Genomic DNA, 18,796 nt, shown 5'->3' with positions numbered 1-18,796 from the left:
TGCAGCGACACGCAGCTTTAGAAACCAAACCCACAGTTGTGACAAGTGGTGATTAGCGGCGTTTGTGTCTTTAAGCTCCACCCTGTGTCTGTCTCCGAGAGAAAAAAAAATACATCCACCCATTTTTGTGTGTTTGTGATCCACACAAGTCAGAGTCTGTGTCACTGTGAGGGCGAGATGCACTGTTTGTGTTATGACTGTGTATGTTTGCGTGTGTGTGTGTGTGTTGTGATGTAGGTGCTCTGAGGAGGTAAAAACAGATAAAACGTGTTATCTTATTGATTTTCGGACAAAGACAAGTGTCAGAGTTTCAAGAATTTTGACATATTTTGAGAATAAAAAGGCGTGGATTCTGTAAATGAAACGGTGATACCACAGGGGGGAGATGTCCCTAAAACGTATACATTCAATGTTTGTGCAATTGTGACTTGTATAGTCCAATTTATATTAGATTTTAAATATCAGACACTCACTCTGAGAGCTGCTTTTATGAGATCAGTTAAAGAAACCTGCAGAGTTCAATACTTCCACAAAGAATTTCTCCGCTGTGCTAGACACCAAAAAAATTGGACTTCATAAAATTAGAAAAAAAGACTTTGTCTATCGATGATATTGACATTAGTTGTGAATATTGTAACAACATTTCTCTCTTCCTGCTATATACGCACTCTCTCTTTATTTCCTTCTCTTGCTGTGTCCATGGTTCTGACATGGTTCTTCAATAAAAGGTGCATCCCCTCTAAAACACTGAGCTAACCAAGGGATCAGCTTTCTTTTGAACTGGAATTAAATTAATTAATGACCACTCTTAACTCGCTTCCTGGTCCCTACATCCAAAAAAAATAGTTTTCATACCATGTATTGTACATTACTTTTAGTTTAAGATCTCAAGATGTAATGTTTTACCCAGCTCGGTCGCTCTAAATAGTGTATGAATGATGGTAAACGTAAGTCATTTCACGTGCAATAAGATTGCTGTTCTTGCTTTTGGTGTGTTATTTGTACGGCATGTAGTCTGTACTGACTGCTATCTAAACGCGTACATGCAAATATGCTACACTACACTTCAGTGTCTGCTTATAGTGGGTGGGAGTGGAGGAAGACGGGTCCAACAAACACAGGACTTTCAACCAGGAGACCGGTGTTCGTGTTTAAAAGTTGACTTTTTGGCTTGTTAACTTATTTTGAAGTGACGTTAGTGACGTTAGTGACGTTAGTGGCGTTAGTGACGTGTTTTCCATACTTCTGTTACGTTGTTTCCGTACGTTTTTTACTTAGTTTACATACTTATTTTAAGCCCAACCATGATTTTTTCCCCAAATCTAACTAAGTGGTTTTGTTGCCTAAACCTGTGAGTGGTGTGTTTAACTGTGGCCGTTCCCATAGTTTTGTTGCGTGGTGTAAAAATGACACGCAAAAGGGCTAAAATGCGTTCTCATGGCACACGGAATGTCCTTATAATGCCGTGCTATTTCTACGACTTCCCATGAGATCGAGTTGTTTTTACACTAATCTGAAAATTACAGTTATGTGATATTACACTTGAAACATGAAATTAGTGATTTGGAGTTGGTGTGCAACTGTTTCTGTTGAGATATGCTCTTTTTTAATAGCCCAGAGGTGCATTTAATGACACTTGACGTTTGTGCTTCTGTGGTTTTACTTCACTTAGAGTCACAGAAGTTGAGGTAACAGTGATACATGGCTGTAGAGAAAAATCAACACGTGGCACCTGTAGAGGTTAAAGCAGAGCGTGTTTCCACAGTGGACTCCCCTGCAGCCATTTGGCGGTGGAGGTGACTGTTTTTGCTCCGAGCAGTCGGCAGGAGCGGATCTGAGCACTGAACCGAAGCAAAGCAGAGTAATTGTCTCTTTCCTCCTTAACAGGATTATAGAGCCCAGCGGTGTGGCGGTGTGGCGGGTTCAGCCCTCCAGTCAACCGTACCGCTGGAAGCCGCCGCAGGCTGCCAGCTGGACAACGGCTAACGTTAGCCGGGGTCACTGAGCTCCTCCGGGGTCTAGGCTATACGTGAGAGAAATGGCAGGAGAGGTCTGCAGGTTGTTACTGTACAGTATGTGTGTACAGTTCACTAAACCGGAGCAAACAATGTTTTCATTGTACTTGAGTGGAGGAAGAATTCATTTCTGACTTTCTGACTTGTGTTTCCATCTTTGTGAGGACCAGTTTGAGTTTTTGACCTTGAAAGTAAAGACATTTCTGAACAGTGAGGACATCTTTAGGAATGTGAAAGTGGAAATATTTTTGAGAAATTAGGACAATTTTGGAAAGAAATGTGATGTTTGCATAGCGAAGACATTCCGAGAATAGAGAGACATTTTTGGAAAGTGAGGACATTTTGTCTGATCCTCACTAGTTCATACATCAATGAGCGTCCTCACAAGTATAGAAGTAAAACATTCAAGCATGCACACATTGCACACATGTGTAGGTGCTTTCCAGTAGACACACACACACACACACACTGTAGGTAGATCAGCAGATAGTTGGTTTAGTTCCAGGGTTTCATTCGACTGACCACAGACATTAAAAGTTGAAAAGCTCATTAAAAGTTGAAACGCTCATCCTCCTCCTCCTCCTCTTCCTCCTCCTCTCTGCTTCTTCTTACCTCTGTGTAACCCCCAAACAACGACACACATTTATACACATACTCTAACACACATCTTTACACGTTAATGACGCTAATTACAGGCAATTACTCGACATATCTTGTGCTGCTGCCCTCCGGCTCTATTTAAAGCGTGTTGACTCGGAGGAAGGTACGTTGACCTGAGCTGAAGGTACAGCTGAAGGCCTCACACTGAGTCTGTGTACTTTGTGGCTTAAAGGACCGTACCGCTGTTTTGTTTCGTCTAGTTCATAAACAAGATGAAAACAGCCTTTGGCTTCAGTTGATTTCATTTGTTTGTATAATTAAATAAATGAAATTAAAATCAGTTTACAGACACATCATAATTTGTTGATGCGTTCAAGGATGCTGGGACATCTGATAATTCAGAAATAGCTGCTGAAAAGTAACATTTTATGCAAGGAACAACAAAAGTCACATTATTCTTACAATGTCAACACAACCAAAATATAGAAGATAAATGAATAAAATATATAGATAACATTTGACATTGACTTTCATGTTTAAATATGGAAGACATTTTGAACTTTTGGAAAGTGAGGGCATTTATCAGGGTGACCCTAGGGGTAATAAAACAAAGAATATGAACTATGTGTTTAAAATGTGCAACATAAAATATATTAAATTCAATTTAAATGTTAGTTTTTAAATTTGAAAACATTTGGTAGTATGCCTTATTAATTTAGCTTTTCTAATTTGAATTTAAACATTTACAAACAACATGACTACATGGATCAGCACTTCTACGCCTGATAAATTAATGAACAGTTGGTTGATTTATGTTTGGGGAGTTTTAACATCTGAACCAACATCTGAATAATGTGACGTGTTCACAACATACCTGTCCAGGGTTCACAGTGGGACACACATTACAGAAGCATAATTACAGTGTGTGAGGTGTGAGTGGCAGCTTAAACCTCAGCAGCCATTTAAAGACTTTTAAACGTATCTTATCTGTCTCAACGAGCTCAGATCCATTTCAGTCCAGTATGCAAATCCCCCTGGTATGACTGTGCTACTGTAAATGTTTGACTGAGTCATTGCGGGGTATAATTGTGGGGGAGCTGAAACCCAAACCTGACGCAAACATCTGTGGCAAGAAGATAATCTGGGTGTGAGACTCAAATAATTACATTTACTCTAGTTACTGAGAATGACACTGTTGGGTTTTTTTTTTCTTCTAAAGGCTGTGTTTGTCTTTGTTGGCAGCCGATTAGACTGTTGTCAGGCTATTAAACAGGCATTATCAGTCACTATAAGCCCCATAGATGTGGGTCAGTAGGGGCCTACTACACTCGCTAGTCGGTTTTATCATCTATTCACATGGTAGATCACAGAAAGAAGGTAAAAAACAACACAACAGCAAACTCTGGCGACCGTAGTAATAATGACAGGAGCACCCAGGAGACCAGAGTTCACATCCCGTGCAAAACCGATAATGTGTAGTTGTCTTTGTGTTCGTAGTTATTTTAACTTGAAACACAGCGTTTTTCCCGAAATTTTACTGCGCCTAAACCTAAAGAAGTTGTATTTTGTTGCCTAAATCTAAAGAAGTTGTAGTCTTGTTGCCTAAACCTAAAGAAGTAAAGTTGTAATTTTGTTAGCGACCGTAGTAATGACAGGAACACCCAGGAGACCGGCGTTTGCAACCTGTGTGAAACCAACAATGTTTAGTTGTCTTTGTGTTCATAGTTAATGTTTTTCCCTAAACTTGAGTTGTAGTTTTGTTGCTGAAACCTAAAGAACTTGTAGTTGTTTTGCCTAAACCTAAAGAAGTTGTAGTTTTGTTGTCTAAACCTAAAGAAGTTGTAGTTTTGTTGCCTAAACCTGAAGAAGCCTTTGTGTTTGTGTTCAAAAGGTGACATTTCATTCAGTTTTACAACATGTTATAACGTGTTGCTTTTGAGTTTCACTTTAACTTTTACAGCGTAGTAGGCGTAGTAGGCCCCTAATGAGCCACATCTATGGTGCTTATAGCGACTGATAACACCTATTTAATGGCCTGATAACAGTCTAACCGGGTGTTGTTGGGTGGTTCACAGTAACCATGCATGTACATGAAACTGTTTTAGACTTATTTTTGTGTAGTAAAAGTTTGAATCACGAGCATCAGTACTGAATCAGTGCATCCCGGTTCCTATGGTTCCCTTATAAAAATGATAATTTAAATATCTGTTAATTAAGTGTCTCTCACACTCTAAATAAACCACCAACAGATTAACAGAAGTGACCAAAAATCCTCTTCTGTAATGAGTGGGTTTAGGTTATCATGTGTGTGTTTGTTGTGTTATCAGCGGCAGAGCAGTTAGCGAGCTGATAGCGCTGATGATCGCCTGCTGTCTGTGTTTACTCTCCATCCTCCTCCAGATAACAGCAGATCAAGTTATCTGCTGGTAAACTTCAATATAAAGGTTAAGCTGCTCAGATATTTTTGCTCCGTTTGCATCTGCATCCGACTATTTGGAAACTGTACTGTCTGTGCCAGCCAAAATTGAAACTCTGATACATTTGCTGTCCTCACTGAAACACCACACTTTGGCAAACAACAAGCGCCACCATCTGGTAAAGAATCTGTCTGGATGGTTAGAGCTTTTGGACAAACTTGGCCGGTTCCTCTCTTCTGTCTCTCCCGACTCTCTGTGAAATCTTTAGAGTCGCAGCACATCTAGCTGTTGCCAAGCAAGTCTGTAAAACGAAGCTAACAGTAAGGAAGGAAGGAAGGAGAGGGGAGGTGGGAAGGTAGGAGAAGAACGAGCGGGGGAAGGAAGAATGGAGATATTGGCTAAATTAGGCCGGTTGTGCTGAAGTGTTTACACAACAAACCTTTCAATTAGCAACAGGCGACAGCAGGCTAACTGGGCTGATTAGCCGTGTGTAAGTGTGTGTGTGTGTGTGTGCATGTGTGTGTGTGTGTGTGTGTACATATAGGCCGCTGTACATATATACAGAGCCACAGTGTAGGTAAATTCATTGATAAAATGTTCCAATGTCTTGGACATCTTGTCCGACTAACTGTCTTAAACCCAAAGATATTTAATTTACAATACTTTATTTACAGAGAAATGCACTAAATCCTCACATTCCTGCTTTCGTGATTAATCGATTATCAGAATTGCTGTTGACTCATTTTCTTGTGTTCTACTACCTCTTACTGTGCAAGTAAATGGCAGTATTTAATTGATGAACCCGAGCCACAACTGCAACTCTGTCTGTTGGCTTGAGAAGTGGCTTTTCTTATATAGTTTCCACTTGGAGAAACTGCAAAATAGCACTGATGATCGCCTGCTGTCTGTGTCTACTCTCCATCCTGAGGCTCCAGATAACAGCCGACCAGATTATCTGATGGTAAACTTCAATCTAAAGGTTAAACTGCTCAGATATATTTTGCTCCACGTGCATCTGCAATCATCTACATAGACTATTTGTAAATTTTACTATCTGTGCAAGCCGTGTGTTTCACTTACATGTTACAATCAGCTGTTCGTTTGTGTTCACTACATTGAGTTAAATTTTTACTTTGCAAACATAGTTTTAAGCCCAACCATGTTGTTTTTCTCCTAAACCTAACTAAGTGGTTTTGGTGCTTAAACCTAAAGTGACACCAAGGGGCGTGACAAAGCGTCCGTATGTGACGAGTTGGGTGGGTTTTAGGACACAACTAAAAATATATATTTTTTATTTCCTTAATGATTCCTCTACTGCTTAATAGGAGGAGGAAGAAGAAGAAAGTGATTACAGACCAAAAGCAAAGTATTGGGATGAGATTTGTTCAATCGGAGGATGATTGTCCGCATCAAATATGGGGAGAGTTTGTTCCGTATGTTTTATTTTGTAAATTGACATGACGTTTTTGCTACAACAAATGAATTACTCCAAAGTTCAAACAGCCCCCTAGGCTCCTTCGTTCATCTCATGTCTGGTATTTAACGGATGGGAGCGTGACATCTGGCTCACTCAACGCACAACAAATTAAAATGAATAAACTATTATGCTCTTATCTAAAGTTCTTCTGTAATATTTGTGGCCAAATAAAAGCCGGAGCTCGTTCCAGCAGCAGCTGAAGACATGAAGGTGATTTAAAGCGTGTTTCTGTGTCTCAGTCACAACAAAGGAAAGAATGTGAAGGATTCCTCGGCAGAGGCAGCGCATCTCCTCTGAACGCTGCAGATTTGTTCTTACCTGTTTGCCGTTGCAGAAGACGCATACCTGCTCTGTGAGGCGTGTTTTGCAAACAGCGGTATTGCAGGATGCTACACACCAACATGTGACACACACACACACACTTTGAGGCTCTTGCACAGGACATCACACACAAACACGGAATTTTGACATACTTGCAGCATACTGTCATACAATTATGTTAAACACACACACTTAGATACATGCACATATGACCTTTACCTTCACATACAAACACACAAATGCACGTTCACACATGTACACCGACATGTGAGGTTGGTCCAAGTCTTTTTGGGATTATAATCCTGTTTTGACCTCCACAGTTTAACAGTTACAGTTTGATTTCCTAATCTCCGTAAACAGTGCAGTGTTCCTGCACAATCCAGAGAAGACAGGAGATGAGGTTTCAACCTTTCAGACTACATACAGGTTGTCCTAATCAACTGATCATTTAATCAAGATGAAAAAGAAATACTGTGACCGTCTCAGCACATTCTCCTTTTAATTTGTTTGTTTTGATTTACAGTTAATTTTCCATCGATCAAAGATAAAGCAGTAAAGGCAACCCGGTCTCACAGGAAGGTGTACGAAATGGCACAACATTACGAAGACAGCACGTATGTCATGTGTACGCCACGCAAAAAAACTACGGTAACGTCCGCAGTTAGGTTTAGGCAACAAAACTACTTAGTTAGGTTTAGGAAAAACATCATGGTTGGGCTTCAAGTAAGTATGTAGACTAAGTAAAATACGTACGGAAACAACATAACATAAGTACAGAAAACACGTCACAAACGTCACTAACTTACAAAACAAAACACCGGTCTCGAACCTCCTGGTTAAAAGTCCTGTGTTTGTTGGACCCATCCACCTCCTCTCCTGCCCACCACAAGCAGTCTTTCTCACTTTTTATTCTACGTCACTAGCTCTGAGCGTAGCATATTTACACGGATGCGTTTACAGTCAGTACAGACAACATGGCGTAAACATGACGCAGCAAACGCAAGAAAAGCGTTCGTATTGCACGCTAAATGTCTTGCACATTATCGTGTCATTCAAACGCCTTTTCGTGCGAACTCATGCTGCTCTTTATAGTAAGGATGCAGTTCTCTATTAGTGAAACTTAAAGTGATCTTCAGTATGATTATTATTAATGATACAGCAATTTATTTTTGTTAGACTACTATCCAATATGGAAACCACAATTTACAGTTTTATTATAATTCCTTATTTGCTAGATTAGCCGAATGGAAATGCAAAAATTATCATTCATTTGGTTTAGCAAAACAATCCTAACTCATGGTCCGCTTACCAGCTTTTTCCAGCACTTTCAACAGTATCGCACTGTCTTCATCAGCGGAAGGAAGTTTGCTCATTTGTCATAGAGATGAGGCTTGTTGAAATACGAACAGCTCGGTACCTGTTCGTAAGAATGAAATTTAATTCTCGACATTGGAAATAGTACAAAACAATCCCAACTCTAGGTTCATTTATTAGCTTTTTCAGGAGCTTTCAATCATATCACAAAGTCTTAATCAGTGGAATTTGCAGTTTTCAAGGTTGGTGTTTTTTTTGTTTTTAAAGATAATTAGGTTAAAATTGCAAATTGTACAATATTCTTAAATCTACTGCCACTATTTGCATCAAGATATCACTGTAGTTGGAGTAGAAATGAGGTGACTGCACAATTTAAAAGTCAAATGTTCTTATACATAATGTCAAAATGCCTGTGGGGTCAAATTGATGAATTCATTCCTGGGCAGGGTGGATTCTCGCCCACACAGGGGCTCAATCATAATTTTTGAAAATGACTGCATGATGAAATGCTGGTTTGAGTCAACAAACACTTTAATAATGATTCACAGATTCAACAGATGAAGACGTAAAAGCGTGGTTGTATTGCGGTGAGGTCATGACCTTTATTGCAGGTCGTCCCGCCCGTCTTTTCCTCTGCGATTCACGCCGTCTGTCATCACGGAGAATTTTTGGCTTACAGCTTCCCCTTCATCCACCTTCACCTTCAATCTGTCCTTCATCTCAGGTTTATCTCCTCCTCGTTATTTCCCAACAGTCGTCCTTTCTCTTGCAGGCTGTCTGTGTTGATTTTGGACCACAAGTTTCATTCCCTCGGTGCTAATGTAATCTGAAAGCTTTTATCACTGTGAAAACACAGACACCTACAGCAGGGATTGTTTCCTAATGAGCTATTGTTAAAACTTGTTAGTGTGTTACGCCCTTCAGAGGCTCGAATTCTAGACATACTGTATGTGTGATTACAACTCAGTTTATGTATTTGAGTTGAATTAATCTCAAAGACAGAAAAATATTCAATAGTGCATAAAACCGCCATATAAATAGACATAAAAAGAGAAGACAATTAATTAAAAACACTATTAAACCAAAACAAAAAGTACCTTAAAGTGTCATTCAAGAGATTGATGCTTCTTTTGAAGTTGCTCATATTTAAAACAAAGGGGCCTATTGTTATGTTTCCATTTGAAATGTTGCACAAGCTTTCTGTGAATTTCTGCAAATCAAATTGTGCATGAACGCAAGCTTCAGTCAACTATCTCTATGGGCATGGTGTATATTAAAGAGGATGTGGTATATGACATCATTAATGGAGTGGCAGTAGTTCTAATATATCATGTTTTGTTTTTTTGTTTTTTCAATTAATTAATTTGTGTTTTCTGATCCTCATGGACTCTGTGGTGTTTTTGTCAGTTGCCATGGTGGGATAACAACCGATAAAAAACATGTGGGAACTGGTGATTGCAGCTTTTTTTTACGTTTTTGGTCTTCCTTGCTGAAGTGGAGGCCTGTGACAGTGAGTGGCAGCTGGTCAAGACAAGACACATCAGGTCTTGTAGTAGAAGAAGAAGCAGGTACCTCCACAAAAATCTTGAAAAATCTGTTTCTATCAGCCTTTTTTTCCCCAAAACTTTTCCATCTACGTCAGGCCTAAAAACTTCCATCTAATTTCTTATGTCTCAGGTTATAACACAAATTGAAAGTGTGCATAAAAACAGTTGGAAACACACCTAATATCTCCTTCCATGGGGCTTTTTCATTATTTTTGTTGGGTGAGAATCATCTCTAACAATACTCAGAGCCTTTTTTTATTCAAGCCAAACTTTTAGTAATCTTTGCTCAATAGTTCCAGTTACTAAAAATTCTTCCCAGCAAAGGTCAGAACCTCATCATGTCTAAATGTCATCCTATAACCTACCCCCGTGTCTATCAAATAAAATCAACAAAACACATTTCCATATTATTTCAACAATATTTATTGTCAATTTTCAAAGTAGGACACTGTTAACATACACATTGAACTTGTGTTGAAAACAAATATCTATCTTTACCATAAATACAAGTAGTCCTAGCACAATGAAGTTAGGTCTACATTTCAAGTAAAAGAAACCAAGACAGAATCTTCTGGATAAAATAAATAAAAGGTGCAAACAGAGTTTATGTGCCAGCTTTGTGTGTCTTGACATGAGTGTCAGTGTGGTATATTTATTTATTAAAACCTTAAGTCAGCATCACCTTTGTATGAATCTCTACTTGCATGTGGATTTGATCTAACTGGGTGAAGTTTTTTGCATGAAGGTATTTTCTAATTGAGGCCCCAGAATCTCACCACGACCCCCCTGATCCTGAACAATCATGACCCGCTTTCCGTAACGCCACCTTATTACTGACATCATATTATTTGTCTGTGGGATTATAGCAGAACAAAGGTCATGTTAATGCTTTGGGAAACGCCTCCGTCCCTCCAGTGATCCCCCAGTTCTCCTCACAGTCGTGGGTCTCAGGCCGGGCTTAAAGGTTCAAGGCGTCTTCGGCTCCGCAGCTTCCGTGTCTTTTGTAGACAACCTTGGGAGGCTTTCTATTCATCCCGGGGTGTATTATAGCCGTCAGCACTCGGGCTATATGTAATTAGTGCTGGGGTCAAAGGTCAAGGCGGGATTTAAGCCTGAGACCTACTGGTCAGTCAACAAACCTGGGGACCAAATCCCCCTGGACTCGGGGACGGAAACCCCGCTGCTGACAGATCTGATCCACACAAACACACGCATAAGCTTGTTAGATCTAATACACACACACACAAAGTAAGGCAAGCACAAACACAAACATGCAGGTTTAACATTGATTCAACAACAAATACAAGAACTGGGTACCTGCCTCTTACTAACTGTGTTTATAGAGATAAACCTTCTCAAAACCACGCTGGGAAATCAGAGGAGTGGACTGGGAGTCGTCCGTGTTGTCGTCATAGAACTTTAACCCTTTCACAATGTGTTTTTAGTTCATGAAAGTTCATTCTAACATTTTGGTCGCCTACAAATGTCTTATTCAGCATTCGATTGCACTTAGCTCCGCCCTCTCGTGTCACATCTGGTTTGCAAAAAACAACTGTAGTCCACAAGCCAATGGGTGACGTCAAGGTGACTACGTCCACTTCTTATGTACGGTCTATGTGCCGGTCGTGTTAAATACATATTGTCATGTAAAATGAAGGCATTTTAATTCTGCACAAACCCTACAATTGTGTGAATTGGATTTTTTTTTTTTAAAGAGACTTTCATTTTATACTTTTTTGAGCCCATATTTCATGCATGCACTTCACAAGATTTGATAAAGGAAAAGTATTGTTTTGATACTTACAGTTGCACTAATCAAATATTCATAGTGACAAACCTACAGAGAATTATCACCAACACTTCAGCTTTATAGAGCCTTTTAGATTCTTTTAGCTGATTGTGTTTTACTGTATTTGCTGTTTCCTTCACAAATTCAAATGATTGCAAGTCAAATTTCCGATGCAGGGACTTTACTGGAGTATGGAACAAAGGAATATATATACATTGTGTTTTTATTTAAGCAGATCGAAAGACAGATTTTCATTTAGTAATTTTGATTATTGTTTTCAGAGCAGTCTGTCTGCTCACCACTCTATAGTTACTCTAAATTATTGCACAAGATTTACTTCCAATTCTTGTTTACTTTTACTTGCATTGAACTTTAAATGTAGGATTCTCACTTACAGTATAATGACGTGTTTTGCGGTATCACCACTGTTAATTAAAGGATTTCACTGCACGCACACAGACATTCATGCAGGTACACACTGTTCCTCTTCCTCTTTTCCATTCAGTTGTATTACACAACAGTGGGGGCACAGCAGGTTACACCTGCAGCCGGGAGGCAAATAACAAACAGCAACACATAATAATACAACGATACATAACCGGCAATCAAAACACAAAAATGCATGAGAGAATAAATGCTGGTTACATAAACGTTAACACAAACAGGATCCACCTGCTTGTGTCAGCTTTCACACCAACACGGAAGCCTGTAACTCATCGTCGATCAATCGTGCCCGAGAGCGCGGAAAGTTCAGCAGCTCCTCCGGGCTTCTTTCTGCTGACGTTACCGCGTAGCAGCAGCCCCCCAGCGGCGGTGAGTGTAACCCCGCCATTCTGTTAGCGAATCAGAAGAGAGGACTTCTCAAATCCTTTAAAATAGAGGTAGCAAAGGTAGCAAAATAAATAAATTGTGTCTGTCAATTAAAGAAATGTAGGGTCGCAAACCATCCAACAAAAATCTGCAACCCAAAATGATTGTCATTCCAAACTATGAAAAGGAGCGACGTGAAATGCAGTGGAATGTATTGCCTCTTTTTGTTTGCATTTCTTATTTTGGCTTGTGATTCTTAGCTTTTCTTTGCGTTTCTGATCTTGGCCTTCAAAATAATGGGACAAAATGTTCAATTGTTGTCGTGATGGCACACAACTAAAAATAAACTAAAGTGAACAGAACAGGAAATGCGAGCTTGAGTTCGTCAGTCGTACAGACGTCAGTTGAAGTGAGATGGAGATGGAGGACGGGAGTGTAATGTGACCAAACCGTAATAGGTTTTTGAGGCACTTCCACGTCGCACTACTTCCTCCTTTGCTTCTGAAAAACAGGACAATCATTATTCACGTTTTTAAGTCTTTGCATGTTTGAAAAACAACAAGTTAATGGAGCGTAATTCAAATTGTGACAGTAACCCACTCAGGAGGGACACAATGATAGGCATTTTAATAGACATCTGTATTTCTTAATTAATATTTATGGCAATTTCACAGACATGTTTTGCCTCATTTTTCTTTTATCTGATTTCATTTATCTATTTTCTATCATCATAAATTTTCTCTTGACTGTGCTTTATGTTTTTATCTCACTCCATATTTTATTTTTGGTTTCTCTGCTATTCTGTAAACAGTTTTGTAAAAGTCTGCTTCCAAGTTCTATAAATCAAGTTTTATTGTTATCATTATAGATAGTGTTGAATATTTCAAGATTCTAATCATCCGGTTGTGACAGTTTACTCTTCTCTTGATCTGTACTCAAATATTCGGTTGTGCAACTGATTTTTTTTATTAGCAGTAATGTGCAGCAGTTATCACCCCTTGAGCAAATTAAATTAGACTTGGCTTGGGTAGAACATTCCAGTCATGACATGACACTCTTCATTTCACTGATTAACCCTTTAATCAGACCTGCACTTCTAACCTGACAGTGGATGACTTCTATCATTAAAATAATAAATTTAGGAGGTTGATCTGCCAACTCTCTGAGTGCTCTCTGGTTTATATAGCATTAAAAGACATATATGAATATATAAAATAGAAAAAAAATACTTATAAATTCCTATTTTATTCCCTGTGATTGTTAGATACACTATTGACTATTGTTAAATACTTTGAGTTTATCACCGCAAATCTGTCATGTCCATAATTTAGTAAAAATTTCACAGCACATTTCCAACCAGGTCACCAAATACAGACATCATCCTTCAACATTAGCTCTGCGTCAAGCAGCACTATACAGTAGTAATTATGTTACTTGTAGTAATTGTGCCATTTGTTCCTCATTTCTCATTTGTTGATGCAGTCATTTTTTAAATTGCTGCATCAAGAATTTTTTTTTATAAATATATTTCATAATTGTATAAGAAAAAAATCAGGATGCTTGTATGTATTTTTATTTTATTTTTATTTATTTTATTTATTTTATTTATTTTATTTATTTTATTTATTTTATTTATTTTATTTATTTTATTTATTTTTATTTGTATTGTATTGTATTCTATGCAACGTGGAGACAGTCAATGTAGTTAGATAAGTGAACTCAAAATCAGAAGAAAAAGTTGTAAATGTATGTAAGGTAAATTAATGCTCCAATGTAAAAGTTGTCCAGTGCAAATATGGCTTAAAATGTGAAATATCCAGTCTGGTGGTGCAATTTCTGATCACCTGCACACATTTGACTACTTCATCCCAGTTTGCAAGGCAGTCGTTGGGGGTTGGTGTCCATGGCTCTAGACTGAAGGACCTGGCATGCTGCTAAGTCCTTTTTAATACACGACATAGCTAACTTCATGCTAAGCTGACATAACCTGGCTGACGCAGAGGGGGTCAAGAGATATAGCGGTATGATGGTAAAATACAAAACACTGAAGTAAAACAGTAAAACACTGAAGATGTTCAAAGGGTTCAAATCACACATTTTCCATGACAGAAGTTGGCTGTGTCACTTTAGTCAGTCTCTGTGAGTCTTTAGTTCTCGTCAGGATGTCAGAAGTCCTCAGTTGAAGCGTTAATTTCAAAGAAATCGTTGAGTGAAAATTGACAAAAACTTTCCTTGACCGTTTGAGGGGTTGCTTATGTTTAAATGAAGATCTTATTGAGAAGAGATAGAGATTACGTAGTAAGTTATGGTAAAAGTAGAACATTGTACACATCTTACGACAGCTTGCATTCAATTAGTAGGGAGACGTCATCGCAGTAATGGCTACTTGGTTACTTACATGCAGTTATACATTTTCCTTCTTGAAGTTTAAGATCAGTTCTTGTGTGTGTGTTTTCTTTGACACCAGTTTGACACCAGCATCATCATACACAACTAAACCGTGGACAACTGTGGCCTCTTCAAAATAAAACCCTCAGCCGGTGTCCCAACTCTTTGTGACAGAGGGCTCAGAGGAATCACCACAGACTGCTGATTGTCGCGACTGTATGTGAGGCTGGAGGGAGCGGAGAGGGGCGCTGAGGCTCAGGGCTTCATTAAGTGAACTCATGAAGTGTGTGAGAGGTCAAAGCCCACGCAGCGCTGCCTAATAAGAACACCACCACCCCTCCACACCCCTCCACACCCCTCTCAGGCCCCTCCGCCCCATCAGACACTGGGCCTGTCAGTTAGCATCTCAGACCTCCTAACTGGTCCTCTGTTCCGCACCAGTAAGCCTGCCTGGTAACCACTAACCACTGGGTGGTGTGTGTGTGTGTGTGCGTGTTCGTGTGTACGTTCACACAGATTCTGCAAATCCAATTATTTGGCATATCTGGTGTTTTTTAAAAGGAAGTTTAATCTGATTGAATCTAATCTCAAAATTAGACCCAGTTTTTGGTTGAAATGAAGCAGTTTGACCGCTGTGGAATCAGAGCTCTGTCATCTTTTGTCATGATGCGTAATTTAGTCTCATATGCGGGCCATGTGCGCATGGGAGGAGCAACCGATCTCATGGGAAGGCATATATAAATAGCACAACATCAAAAGGACAATTTGTGTTTCATGAGAACGCATTTTAGCATTTAGTTAGCTCATAGTTTTTACTCTACGCAACAAAACTACGATAATGGCCGCAGGCAACAAAACCACTTAGTAAGGTTTAGGGAAAAAATAATGGTTGAGTTTGAAAGAAGTATGTAAACTAAGTCAAATAGGTACGCAAACAACGTAACACCAGTACAGAAAACACGTCGCTAATGTCACTTACCTAACTTCAAAATAACTCAACAACACTTTGGGACACAAACACCGGTCTCCTGGTTGAAAGTCCTGTGTTTGTTGGACACATCCACCTCCTCTCCCTCCCACCATAAGCAGCCTCTCTCACTTTTTATTCTACGTCACTAGCTCTGAGCATAGCATACTCACGCGGATGTGTTTACATTGCAGTCAATAGAGTCTACATGGCGCATAAATAACACGTAAAAATCAAGAACGGTGCTCTTATTGCTCGGGAAATGACTTCCGATTTACCGTGCCATTCATACTCCATTTAGTGTGACCGGGCTGGAAGGAGGCAAACCCAGCTGTATACCGTTAACTTATACAGTAGCTATCCTTACTAGCTCAGCTCCTTACATTCTTGCTAATATCTTATTTGGAGTTTGGACTCCGAGAATGACAGCATTGTGGTAAAATCATAGATAGACTAACTTATCAGAGTTAACTTGAATGCATCAGTTTTGGACAAATTTGTGCAGAGGTGCTCATGATACTGTAAGATTAGATTTATTTTTGTAAAGACTTATTTTATACAGTATACATATTGTATTCTGCTCTTTAAGTTAGATATGGAACTATATAATATGGCGCACCTTACTTGCTTGTAAAGTGAGTGATGATTAAGATTGGCGGAGTGATATGATGTAAGAAGTGATGTGCCACCTTTAGGTTATCGGTGTTCAATTGTCCTATGCTTGAGTTGAGACATTAAAGTGGATCCTGTTGCACAGACGAAGCTCTCCCCGTGCTCTTGCTTTACCCACAGCCCCACAGTCGTTTAATTAAGTAACAAGTTTATAGTTAAGGTAGCGAGAAGCCTGCCTTACAATACTTACCATCCGTGAACTGCAGATTGATTCTATTCAGGAATTCGGCCAGCAGTCTTCTTCTTGTCTGTGTTTCTCTACAGAGCATGTCAAATTTACAATAAACCCTTCTCGTGATAGCAGAACAAACAGGTACAGGAGGGATAGAGCGAGGAGCCAATGGCAGATTAAAAAAATGCTAAAATATGTCGCCAAATATACTTTGGCGCCCGAGGAAAGTCATTGAGTTGGGGGAAAAAACTGCTGTATCATCAAATGGAAAGTTTGAATATGCTTGTGCATCATTTCATAGACACATTTTCCAGTCATTCATCCAGACATGTGAACAATGTGCTCCAACAAAGTGCTGCAGTGTCTGTTTTATTGTTTTGACCAAAGTCTGACAGCAGAGATGTTGGCAGGCTGATCACTGATCTGTGTTTGTCTTGTTAAAACATCAACACTTAAAGTACTGAGGGCTGTTTCCGGACTCTGTGTGTTGTGTGTGTGTGTCAGAGTGTGTAAATCACTGAGACTGGAGGCAGCAGCTCTGTGATCGGCTCTGTCCACTGACCACACACATAAACCTAACTAACCTGACTACATGCCTAACATCCCCCCCCCCCCCTCACACACACACTAGAGGCTGTCCCTGCTCTGTCAGTAGCTGGCAGCCCCTCTTCTCTTTCCGACTGGAAGCTGATGAAAGCAGCGAGGCGGTTGCCGTGACTGCAGCGGTGGCAGCGAGCGAGGAAAGCCATCATTAAGTGCTACAGCTTGTTTCCACAACAACATATCAGTGATTATTATAAGGTGTCACTTCCTGGTTTGGCATCCCCACGGCGACCGGCAACCGACAAACTATTAAAGAGGAGGGGCCGGTCGGGCGCCAGTCACCTCCGAGGTGTGTTGAGTTGACAAGGTTAGAACAACAAATAAACAGCGGCTGCAGGAAGTCTCGTCGGCCTCGTCTGGAGTCGGAACCTCCTGTTGCACAACCCATCACTTCTCATCATGTCTGACCTCATCTGATCCTCCGAGTACTTTCACTGGCAGATGTTTCATGGTTGTCTTCATCAGCAGATGGACTTGGGTTGCTTTGTTGATATGCCATTTCAGTAGCTGTTATAATTTTGTTCGGTGTTATTCAGAGCATGAATAATCATTATTCTCTTTCTGCAAGAAGCTGAATCTAAAACCAAACTTAAAGTGCGGGTCCATTATTATTATTCTTTTTTTTTTAGGTTTTTATATCATTCTAGCTTGCCAGTAATGTTCCTTATGTATTTAAATCCGAACATTTAAATTTTGGTCTATGTATGTTTAGTGTCAAAATGCTTTTTCCAAGCCCTTCTGAAAACTCTTTCCCAAGGAACCTGAGGTAGGTTTCTGCATGATGACGCTGCTACATGTACAGTATATATACATCCTTACAGTCAGTGTAGTAACGTTACATACGGTAACTTAGATGGCGGTCAGCGTGCTCCCAGTTTGGAGAAGCAGACCGGACTACCGGCACGGAAGCTAAGCAACGCACTGCTGTGGACGCCACGTTAGTTCAGATCCGAAAGTCACACAATAACAGAAACAAACTAACCGATCGATGCAGCGATAGACCAGCAAGTCCTGTGTTCTGAGAGGAAAAATGCATGTTTTTGTGAATTGAGTCTGAGTCTGGACCGCAATATAACGGCTTCAGTCTCCGTCGTAAAGGATTGTCTGATGGCGAGGGAAAGCCTTGAAAACATTCTAGCGTACTTTTAAACTGATATAAATTTTTTTTTTAGGTGGCTAAAGTAAGTTTTCCTGCCACAGCCGATTTACCTCGCCGTCAGACAGCCCGCTCCGACAGCAACTGAAGGCGTTATATCGCGGTCTTCCGAGACCAGACCAGACTCCACTCACAAAACAGTCATTTTACCTCACAGAACGCGAGAGTATACCTACAACCCCACTTCAAAAATCTGTACCAACCCTTTCAGTTATTTCCAAACTTAGCACAGCTAACTTTGACTCATCTATTGTTCACATTATTCATTACCTTATTGATTAGCCTACTGTGGTAACCCACGTCAATGCTTTTTACAACAGATGAGTGGGCGTTTCCATTTGAGAAAAAAAAGGAACAGAACAAAGACGGACCCGCCCTGTAACATCAGCACCACCTGTCCTGGCGTGTGGAAGAAAGAAAGAAAAGGTTGAACTTACTCGTTGAGTAGGCAACTCGCTGAGAAATCCCTTGAGATGTGGTTGAAAGCTTATAGGTACAACATGTAGCTGGACCTTGTGTTGAGTATTTTCTCGTCAAACTAATGTTCT

This window comes from Sebastes umbrosus, chromosome 10 (genome assembly GCF_015220745.1).
Source record: "Sebastes umbrosus isolate fSebUmb1 chromosome 10, fSebUmb1.pri, whole genome shotgun sequence".
NCBI lineage: Eukaryota > Metazoa > Chordata > Actinopteri > Perciformes > Sebastidae > Sebastes > Sebastes umbrosus.
The sequence above is the reverse complement of the archived record's forward strand: the minus strand, read 5'-3'. Positions refer to the sequence as shown.